At 36.4% G+C, this 12394-nt stretch overlaps 1 long non-coding RNA gene across 2 annotated transcripts; it reads right to left on the bottom strand.

The window, feature by feature from the left end:
• Positions 1-3341: 3341 nt before the first annotated feature.
• LOC134485855 (uncharacterized) lies at positions 3342-10155 on the bottom strand. 2 transcript variants are annotated; one of them, XR_010064133.1, is made up of 3 exons: positions 9988-10155; positions 7037-7186; positions 3342-4220 (listed from the first exon to the last, which is right to left on the bottom strand). It is a non-coding gene; the product is annotated as an uncharacterized LOC134485855 (long non-coding RNA). The 2 variants fall into 2 exon arrangements; XR_010064132.1 differs by having other exon boundaries at positions 3342-7186.
• Between the last annotated feature and the right edge of the window lie 2239 nt (positions 10156-12394).

Below are 12394 nucleotides of genomic sequence, written 5' to 3' on the forward strand. Positions count from 1 at the left end.
CCTCCATCCTATCATGAGGACACTTTATCTACTATGTTCAAGGTTTATTTGAGGCAACCAGAAACTGGAAACAATCTGAATATCCTACAACCAAAGAATGGATAAAGAATATGTGGTATTTTTACACATTGGTGTAGTTCTCAGTTGATTAAAAAAATGAACATCATGAAAACTGAAGTCAAATGGATGGAATTAAAAATAAACTCATCCATATAAGGTAAAACTCCCCAACATGACAAACATGGTTTGTTCTCACTTACAAGTAGATATTAACTATAAAATAAAGAATAAGCATTCTGAAATCTGGTTCCAGAGCGGCTAAGTAACAAGGAAGAGAGACACATGAATCTCCTTGGGAAGAGAAACAAAATATCAATAGCAGGAGGGCTGGGTTTGGGAGGATGGGAGCTACAGGGATCAGGATGAAGGAAGACTACTAGAGAGACAACTGGAAGTGAGGGCAAGTTAGGACCCTAGTGCGATGGAAATTTCCAGGAATCTCATGGTGACTCTGGCTAATTGCTAATCTGCGTAATATGGGATATGGAACCTAATAGGCCATCTCTTAAAACCAGAAAAAAATTCTAGTGGAGGTACTGAATAACCAATCCAACCAACAAACAAATAAAAGGCACAACAAACAAATAAAAACAAAAACAAAAAACATTGAAGTGTAGTTTTCCTGCCTGTGAGATATGCTGAAGTAAATGTGGCTTAGAAATTTTAGAAGTGTTCAACCAATGACTGGTCCATCTTGAGACTCATGCCATGAGAGGGTACTTATACTGGACACGGCCTGGAAGGCTAGAAACCATGTGCTGGACAGTCTAGAGACCTAAGATAGAACCAAACATGACTGGCAAAAAAAAAATCAATGAAATGTTTCTGAATGATATTCTGCTATACCTATATGTTTGTCAAGCCCAATTATCTTACTAGCATACACATGTGCCTGTGCTTGCACACACACACACACACACACACACACACACACACACACATACACACACACACACACTAACAATATAGAAAGGTAGGTATAGTAGCTGTTTTTTTTCTGTCAGGGTTAGAGTTGAGATGGACTCCCTGGAACAAGTTGTATCCCAAGAATTACTAGAACTGAGGAGTTCTGAGTCGAGTGAAGGACTCAAAAATAAAGTGAACTCAGAGAACCACAGAACATCAGTTTCTTATCTTTATCAGTGTGTATAAATACATAAGGATAGCCTTTAGACCACCATCACAAACACACACAAACATGTTCCCACTGCAAACTGCATGTTCCACATGCAGACACTGCAAACACATGAAATAGTACCATCTGTTACAGACAAAGAGAATGAATATGAAGAAAATTGTTTCCAATATTCTTAGCCTTATGCTGATTTCTGGACAAGTTATATTAATAAAATTTTGCTTTGTATACTATATTAGTGGCCTCAAGAATGTGCCTGTAATACTGAGGTGAAGTACTTTTTTTGTTTTTTGTTTTATTTCATCTTTATTAAGTTGGCTATATCTTATTTACATTTCGATTGTTATTCCCTTTCCCGATTTCCTGGCCAACATCCCCCTAACCCCTCCCCCTCCCCTCCTCTATTGGTGTTCCCTTCCCCATCCTCCCCCCCCACTACCGCCCTCCCCCTAACAATCACATTCACTGGGGGTTGAATTACCCTAGATGCACAGAACACATGAAAATCAAGAAGGATGACCAAAATGCGAATGCTTCACTCCTTTGAAGGGGGAAAAAGGGAGGGAATAGGGAGGCAAAATTTAGAACAGAGGCAGAAGGAACACCGATTCAGAGCCTGCCTCACATATGGCCAATACATATACAGCCATCAAACTAGATAAGATGGATGAACAAAGAAGTGCAGGGTGACAGGAACCAGATGCAGATCTCTCCTGAGAAACACAGCCAGAATACAACAAATACGTAGGCAAATGCCATCGTTAAACCTCTGAACTGAGAACAGGACCCCCGTTGAAGGAATCAGAGAAAGGACTGAAAGAGCTTGAAGGAGCTTGAGACCCCATATGAACAACAATGCCAACCAACCAGAGCTTCCAATGACTAAGCCGCTACTGGGCTCCAACCTCATAGGTAGCAATGAATAGCCTAGTAAGAGCACCAGTGGAAGGGGAAGCCCTTGGTCCTGCCAAGATTGGACATTGAACTAACTGAGGACCCAGCTATACCTCTCTTGGGCATATACCCAAAAGATGCCCCAACACATAACAAAGACACATGCTCCACTATGTTCATAGCAGCCTTATTTATAAGAGCCAGAAGCTGAAAAGAACCGAGATGCCCTTTAATAGAGGAATGGATACAGAAAATGTGGTACATATACACAATAGAATATTACTCAGCTATCAAAAACAATGACTTTGTGAAATTCATAGGCAAATGAATTTGGAAAATATCATCCAGAGTGAGGTAACCCAATCACAGAAAAACAGACATGGTGTGCACTCTTTGATAAGTACTGTTAATATAACATTTATAAAAGGGAAATAGCCCAATCCAGGGGAGACTAGCCTAAAGAATGCATTCATACCAATCATATTTCAATTGCATTTTATTTTTGAGGTAAAGATTATAACATTTCTTTTTCTTTGCTCAAGTGTATCTCACTGTTCTGCTTTAAAATTACTTCTGGGTATTGCATGCTTATATGCATATACATAAATATTTCTAAATATAACTACTTTAATCCTTATAATGTTATTTTTATTTATATTTCCAGGGATGACATTTTCTTAGTGAATAAAGTGTTGGTATGCCCTTCCAATGGAGGACTAACTTCATGCACCCCAGTTTTTCTTAGTTACTGATAGCTCTTTGTGTAGCTTTGAGGACTTTGAACTTTTCATATCTGCTTTGCATGTTCACTGGCATTCTTATTAGTTTTCTATCAACTTGACACAAACTAAACTCATAAGAGATGGAGGAGCCTCAACTGAGAAAAACGACTCTATGTGGTTTATCTAGCAGTAGGTAAGCCTGTGGTATAGTTTAACTAGTGATGGATGTGGGAGTGCACAGAACATTATAGGTTGGGCCAGACATGAGCTGGTAGTTCTAGCTTTTATAAGAAAGCAGGAAGGGCAACCCATGTAGAATGAGTCAGTAAACAGCACTATCCATGCTCTCTGCATCAGCTCCTGCATTCAGGTCCCTGACATGTTTTAGTTCCTGTCCTAACACTATTTAATAACAGACCATAGATATGGGCCTAAGCCAAATAAATAATTTTCTCCTCAACTTACATTTTTTTTGCCTTGGTAATTCATCCTAGCAATAGTATACCAAACAAAGTCAATTGGTGAAAAGGTTTTCAGTCCACAAAGAAAGTGTCTATTTTCTGAAAAAAAATGATACATAATAATCATGCTTATTATGTCTTTAAGTTTGTAACAGAAAAGACAGTAATTATCTGAATGTAACAAAATCAAATCATGACTGTCAACTGAATCTGTTTTCAGAAGCTCACAGTTTCCACAATAACTTCATTATGAAGGTAACAGCATCATCAGAAATTGTTATGAGAATTGATGGTTTGATTCTAGCACACAGCATATAAAAATTATTTGATATACTCAACGGATATACAAACAAAACCAAACAAAATGTTATAGATGCATAATAAATCATATCTGTTTATACTTGATGCCAAACATTAGAATTTGAAAATGCTAATTAAAAACATTAGTGAATGTCAATACAGCAATATTTTAATGACTCTAACATAATCCCACTGCAATCAATTTACATCAAAATGAGTTTATTGTAAAGTGCCAAAGGTGAGAAAATGCTTCCTTTGCACAATAAAGCAAAAATTTCCGAAATGAATAATACCTAGTCAAAATTTAACTAGATAATGACTTAGCTACAATGAATTAAGGAAAATAATAATGTAGAAGATGGCACATTGGGAAATGATCTAGAAGTTAATAGTTACCAAGTTTACTTTAGCTTCTGTTTACATAGACACATTAATAAAGACAAATGAGAAAAATCACAACAAAACAATTAGAAGTCCAAATGACAGAATCCAGGTGCTGATTTTATAGTTGGCATGAGTAGACAAATTACCAAATCATTGGAAAAGAGTTTTGTATAGTGAATAAAGTATAAAAATAACTTACATTTAGTAAATTCCATGACTATATTTTCTAAAAGAATGAATGTGCATCAGCTTTTATATTTAAACCTGTCGAAGACAGAAAGATCACATGACCACTGTTCCCATTTGATTTCACTGTGTACCATTTTCATGACATCCAAAACAAACAAAAAAAACATCTCTCTCTCTCACTCTCTCTCTCTCTCTCTCTCTCTCTCTCTCTCTCTCTCTCTCTTTCTCTCTCCTTCTAATTTATGATTATAATTAAAATACTTCCCCCTCTCTTTTCCTCAAAGTCCTACTGAGTTACCCAACTGCTGTCCCTCAACAGGTATCCCTCAAATGCATTTTATCATTTTTTTAAGTTATTGAATGCAGTAACAATTACATCCTGCTCAGCTCCTGTACTCTTACAGCCTACGTGCTTCCACAAGCTTAATGTTTAGCACTGGACAAACAGTGATGTGCTCTTCCATAGAGAAGATCAACTCTCCCATTGGAAGGTTTCTTGTGTTCCATTTTTGAAATGTAGGTTTGAGGCCTCTCTGTATTTCCCCATCCAGTTTGGCATGTGTACTAAGATGGTGTGTCCAACTTAAGCTCCTCAAAACCTAATTAGAATCCTAATGTAGATATGAATTGTTGATTGTAAATATTCAGTGTGAATCAGAAGGTTTTTGTTTGTTTGTTTGTTTGTTTATGTTTCAAAACCATACACCTAGCCCAGCCAAAAAAAAAAAGTTCTTAATAAACACTAAACACAAATCTGGGAAAAAATTTAGGAATTCAGTTATTCACCTACTGGCTATGATTATCATGGTTAAAAAAACAAATTAACTAATAAAACCAACATATCAATTATTAAAGTGGAAGAAAATAGGAATTAGAAAGTCTTAAAGGATGAGCTGTGGTGGCACTAGTGAATTGCACAGTTCATACTTATCCATTACCAAGTAGGATCTATCCCCCCAGATCTCTTGCCATTTCTGTGGCTAATATAAATTATGCCAACAAAAAGCAATCTGGAGAAGAAAATACTTTCCAGATATCAATCTGTATTTCAGGAAAGCCAAAGCATGAGCATAAGCAGCTCATCCTAGCCATGATTAGAGAGAGAATAATAACATTAGGTTCCTGTTTTCTCCTGAATCCTTGTGACCTAAGCCCCGAATGACTATGGAAGAATGACTGTCTTCCTTGCTCCCACTGGCATAGCATATTCAATTTCCCATTGGGAAAGTTCATTGGCTTTTTTTATGAATTAAAAGTTTTTATCTTTTATTATTGGATATTTTTATTTACATTTCCTTTTTTCTTCCATTTTTATTAAAATTGGGTATTTCTTGTTTACACTTCCCAGTTTCTTGTCCATTAGCCCCCTAACCCCTCTCTCCCCTTCCATATGGGTTTCCTCCTCCCCATCCATCTCCATTACTGCCCGCCCAACAATCCCCTACACTGGGGGGATCCAACCTTGGCAGGACCAAGGGCTTCCCCTTCCACTGGTGCCCCAACAAGTTTATTCACTGCTACATAAATTAATTGGCTTTTAAACATTTGAAAAGAAGAAGAGGAGGAGGAGGAGGAGAATGAGGAAGAAGAGGAGGAGAAAGAGGAAGAAGAGGAAAAAGGAAAGGAAAATGAAAAGGAAAGTGAAAAGATGAGGTTGATTTCAGCAACAATCCTACTTCCTTCCAATCAATTTCTGTTCCAATAGATTTTTGGAAAATACCCTGACCTACCAGTTTGACAAAAGCAGTGCTATGGTCAAAAATGTGAGTAGGATTATCTATGAAATCTATAAATCTGAATGCTTGGCTCCTTCACATGTATACATAGATGCCTGATATCTGAATAATCTAAAACAGGGAAATAAGCAACATCAATGACTACAAGGCAGAATAAATAGCTAATTGAAAAGGTCTTTATAGATTGCACAATGAGGACAGAAGACATTATTGTTTAAGAATATTTTAAAGTGTTTTAATCTAATCACTATGACACAATAAAATATGGACTGGTTATATATGACATAGTCATTTTTCCTGCCTATCTACCTTGCTGGAGTACAAAGATGATAAACTTTCTTCCTCCCAGATCAAAACAAAAACATTCTGAAAACTGAGAAATTCTGTTATGCTCTTCTTATCACACTGTGTACTTGTCATCACTATACTTTCTTTCTTTTCATCACACACACACGCACACACACACACACACACACATACACACACACATACACACATAATATATATATATACATCTTTACATATATATATATATATATATATATATATATATTTACAGTAACATTCACATCCTGACATCATGGTGTCCTCTATACTTAAAGCTTTTAAAAATATATCTAATTGCTTCAATTTTATTGTAATGATACTGAAGCACTAAATGGGTATTGACACACTACATTGGCACACTTCATTTGTTCAATGAGGAATATTTGATACCTAATCAAGTTACTAAACTAGAACACACAGAAGACAAAAGAAAAATTGAATGAGAAGGAATTGAATGGTTCAAGGGCTGTGATTGGGGAAGGATAACTAAAACCAAAGACTTTGGAAAGTATCATAAAACCTACTCCTATATATGTATATAATGACATTTTTATAGATTTTCTCTATAATATAGAGATGATGTATCTCCCCCACATAACATGATACAAAATAAGGTAAAATATAGTCAGTGCTAGTAATGGTACTTCTTTTGTAATCACTAGTACATTCTCCCATACAGATCCCAAAGTTAAATATAGTTATTCTTGATTATTCTCCAGGAGCTGATGTTTAAATTCTCTTAATTCTGACATTATGAGGAAACAATCTTTCAGAAAATCCCATGATCTTTTAGTTTTATTATCATTCACCCCTCCTTTTGAATGTTACCTGAACCTTAGGTCATGGGGTTTGGGCATTGTAGATGCTTCTGCTTTAAGAGAGTGATACAACTCTACATCTTAATTAGCTTGGTTTTATGTAGTGGTCTCCATCTGATGCAAAGAGAATATTTTCACGATGAGTGCAAACTATACTTATCTGTGGATATAAAGACAAATATTGAGAATTTAGTTAGAATTTGCTGTTTAGTAAAGTGCTTGTTGCAGTTTCTTTCCCAAGATAAATGACCCATAAGTTACCACAAACCTGATTGGCTATTAATGTCTCAGAACAACAGTAACAATAGACATGTCAAATGAACGATTGGAAAGAAGATTAGGAGTCAACCCTACACAATAAACTATATGCAAGTAAAGAATGGTGCAAGGTGAAGAAATAATCTTAACCAATGATGATCTCAGTAATTGGTTATCCAGTAGCAAATGGTCAGCCCTAAAAATAATATCATACATGTAATACCATTTAATATATGATAAAGTTATGTTCATGAATAGATATGCATATAATATATGCATATTCATATACATATTTTATATGCACACACATAAATACATGTATGTATATGAATAAAACAACAGTTAATTTAAAAGTGTCTAGGACCTTAAAAGAGGGCAAGGATATTAAGGAAGCATTTGGAAGGAGTGAGAAACCATAAAAAATAGAAATAATGTCATTTAATTGTAATGCTCCAAATATAATAATAATACAATAAAACCACTGCCAAAGATACTTCATATGTGAGCAATAAAGTATTAGGTAATCAAGCTGGTACCAACCTAAAGGCGTCATACCTACTGGGTTGCATATATGTAGTGTTAGAATTCTTTGTGCATCATACCAGTGAGAAAGATTATCAGCGATCTTATCCAGCTATAAAATTCACAAGCTAAAATGAAAACTGTCCTGCATGATATGCCCACCAGTATAAGAGTCACATGAATCATATGGGAATAACAAACCACATTACAATTAGATGTAAAGGCTACTCCATTACAAGAAAACCATGGCTGACACAGTTAACTCATCTGAAAATTGAGAATGGCTACATTATAGTCTCTAAGAGAAATGCTTGTATATTCTGTTAAGTGGATAGACTTGTAATATTGCCTCTAATAACTTTTGGTTGTACCCACAGATTAAGACATTTTTCTACATTATTGACGAATATTTCCCCCCAGTAGATAGCAATCAATAAAGAGAGCCACAGGCACTTCGTGGGCAGAGAATAAGAGCATGAAATCGAAATTGAAAGAAGACTCAATGAGTAAGAGCTTTTGGTACTCTTGCAGATGAAGTAAGATCATTTCCCAACATCTACATATCAGCCCACAACTGTGTGCTTCTTCAGCTCCAGAGGACTCAGTGCCTCTTCTGACTTCTACAGCTCCCTGTATGCAAGTGGTTCACACAAATAAATAATAAAATAAAATAATAAATATATAAATAAGCAATGAATCATAATGTACTCTACAAAGTACGGGAATTATTCTTGAAGAAGGCATGGAACAAGTTTAAGAGCAGAGGCAGTGAGTATATATAATGAAACTGTTTTTTCCGCATATGAGAGTACAGAGGCAAAATGAACTCACAGTGGCTGACAATGAATATAACTTGTACAGAGCAAAGACAACAAAAAAATCTCAGTATGGGAAGTTGAGGAACTGAAGAATCCTTTTCCTTTCCCAGGAGTTTTAAAATGCTGTTTTATAAGACAGATGTTTGTAGTGAATTAAGGAATCATTTGTTCAGTGACATAAAAGGAGAAAGGAAAAATCAGGCTACAGTAAATAATATACCTGTGTGCCTACAGATGGCACTAAACAGAGTCATTGCATATTATTATGAACCCCAGAGAGAGAGAGAGAGACAGAGACAGAGACAGAGACAGAGACAGAGACAGAGAAAGAGACAGAGAGAAACGGAGTATAAAGCTGAAGAAAGTGGTGCTAGGAAGGTTATAGGGGAACTTAGAGAAGGGGACACCAGCCAAGATACATTGTGTGAAAAGTTAAAATAAAGTCCTGTGAAATACAGTTTGGAGTTTTGAAAATGGGTTGCATTCAGTCTTTGCTGAAATGAAAAAATTCCCTATGAAAAAATTGTAAATGAAAGAAGACAAGCATCTGTGACCACTGCCACCTGATTATGTCAAATGGGAACGTAATCATGATTTTTAACATATTCAACAATAAGAACCTTAATATGAAACTCATACCTGATGACTCCTTTATGGGAGAACATTTTAAGTGTTTATCTGTTCCCTGAAATTGATTACTCTAGATTGTGAATTATGTTTCCTAATAAGGCATAAACTACACTAGAGGCATGGTAATAACCATGCAAGTAATAAATATGATATAACTGCAAATGACATTTTAGACACTAAGTAAACACTGATGTTGTGATAATTAGAAACATGAAGCTATCAATATATGTGTTTGCTAGTCTTTTTAAATTAGATACACATGACTTAATATAACCTAATAGTATAACATAAAATAAATAGCCAAATATATGCTATAGTTTGTGATATATGTTTTGTTTATAATTATATAAATGCATGTGTAAACATATAATGCCTCATTAAACTATATCTGTATATATTTATGGTATTTAATTATATACTTCGTATACACATACATATATAACATTCATTCATAAAACCTGAGCATTAACACCAAAACACACACACACATACACATAAGCATACATACACAGAGAGATCTTCTTACTTACAATTTGGAAGAGAATAAAAAGCCTGTGTTTCTTTATACTGCTGAAAATAATAATTTAAGATCAGATTTGTCTTGAATTACCCACCATACAATCCACAGACCACATGAAGCTCAAGGAGAAGGACATCCAGAGTGTGGATGCTTAGTCTTTCTTCAAAGGGGGACTAAAATATTCATTGTGAGGCAACAAGTTGTGAAAGTTACCCTGATTCCTGGTCCAGACAGGTCAAATCCTTGGAAACCCTAATAGGAACAGCAGGAGCAATCCCAGCCTCCCAGATCAGGGTCTAATTGACTGCCGCCCCTGACAAACCCATGTAGAGAAATTTGAGACAGATCAAGTTACATAGATCAATGCCCCAAGCCCCTCCTCCACAGGTGAGGATGTGACCACAAGTTACATAGGCTCAAGACAGATCAGTCATAGAGACAGAACCACGCCCCAGAATATGTAGATGAGGTGCCCCACCCAAAAATGTATTTAAGGTTTGTGTTCATAATTAAAGTTGCGCAAGAATCACTCTGTCATCTGAGAGCTTTTGTCATAAGAGCTGGAACACTTGTAACCGCTTGGGGAAGAGATCTGCTCCCAAAATCGCTGCCAGAAGATCTCCTACTCCTCTCACTGTCTAGTTCGTCTCCTGCGGGCTAAGCCAGGCCTAAAACGGAGTTCTACTTTCTCTTGGACCCAACATAGCCAAACCAGAGCTATCTGTAGAAAATCTCCAGCCGTGAGGACCACAATTCATAGGAAGGGATATGGAGACAAAGTCTCAAGCAGAGACTGAAAGAATGGCTTCAGTCAGAGGCTGTCCCATCTGGGGATCCCACCCATACATATACAGCCACCAAAATTATACAATGTTGATGAAGCCAAGAAGTGAATGCTGACAAGAGCCTGATATAGCTGTCTCCTGAGAGGCTCAGGCAAAGCATGACATATACAGAGGCGAATGCTAGAAGCAAACCATTGAACTGAGAACAGGGTCCCCTTTGAGGAGTTAGAGAAAGGATTGAAGGAGCTGAAGGATCTTTCAACCCCAACAGAACAATACCAAGGCAGAAAATCAGAAGTTCAAAGTTACCCTCAGCTACATTGTGAGTTTGGTACCACCCTGGAGTTACATGAGACTCTATCCTAAGAAGCAATGGCAGAAGAAAGGGAGGTTGAGAAATGATAGAGAAGGTTCACAGGTGTTAGTGTCCACCCATACGTTTTTTCTGTGTCCAAGAGCCATAGAATAGAACATGTTAAATTAAACAAGATCCCCAGGATAGATAAATATTCATGGGAGGGTCTCATTTGCAATCAAAGAGAAAAAATAGCTTATTGAAAACCTCACAGTAAATGCTGGTAATCTTGAGACAAGAAATCTAGACATCTTCTGACAAGCTCTGCCAGAGCATGACAAATACAGAAGCAAATGTTAGCAGCCAACCATTGAACTGAGAAGAGTGTCCCTATTGGAGGAGTTAAAGGATTGAAGGAGCTGAAGGGGTCTGCAACCCCATAAGAACAATAATACCAATCAATCAGAGCTCCTGGAGACTAAAACACTACCCAAAGACACTACCCATGGCTCCAGTTGCATATGTAGCAGAGGATGGACTTATTGGGAACCAATGGGAAGAGAAGCCCTTGGTCTTGCCAAGGTTGGACCTCCCCAGTGTTGGGGAATGTCAGGGCAGGGAGTCGGGGAAGGGGGTTGTTGGGAAGGGGGAACACCCTTATAGAAGAAGTGGGAGGGCAATGCGATAGGCTTATGGACGGGAAACTGGGAAAAAGAATAGCGTTTGAAATGCAAATAAAAAATATCCCCTTCCAAAGAAAGATCAGATTTGTGTATCTTAATAAGTCGGATGATATACAGGTATTGTAATAAACATCTGAGAATAAAACATATCAAAGATTCTTATGCTATCTCTTCATAAAATCTAATTTGTAAAAGATTAGCAAAATACTAATTTTCTTTTATTAATTTTACAAATTGAAATGCCTTCTTTGGGTTATTTATGAAAACTGTATAAATTACAATAATTTAGGATGATAATAGTGACTTCCTTCAAAAAAGAGTACAAGTGATTTAGAGATATTCACTTACCCTTTCATTTATTTATAACAGTTTTCATAAAATAGTTCTACTGGCCTCTTATTGACTACACAATAGTATATTAACATGAGTTCCCAGTGTACTAGATAAAATTCGTAGGTGCTAATATTGTGATATTTAAGAAAACTCTGTATAATTTTGCCAGAATGTGTGATGTATACTTGAGAAAAATAATCTGATGTGTTCTACCATATGATTTTTCAAGTCTGTAATTTTGTATCTATAAAAGAGATTTTTCAAAATGATAAAAATGGAAATTGTTTCCATCAAAAATCTTTGTTTTTTTTATTTAATCTCTTTTTACATTCCAGACTTTATTCCCTTCCTTGTCCACACCTAACCATTCCACATCACATAGCTCCTTTCCCACTCTCCAAGAGGATGTCCTCCCCACCCCTCACCTCCAATTGCTGGGGCCCCAAGTCACTTGAGGGCTATGTACATCTTTTCTTACTGAGTCCAGACCTGGCAGTCCTCTGCTGTATATTTATGTTGAAGGT

This window comes from Rattus norvegicus, chromosome 2 (assembly GCF_036323735.1).
Source record: "Rattus norvegicus strain BN/NHsdMcwi chromosome 2, GRCr8, whole genome shotgun sequence".
Taxonomy (NCBI): domain Eukaryota; kingdom Metazoa; phylum Chordata; class Mammalia; order Rodentia; family Muridae; genus Rattus; species Rattus norvegicus.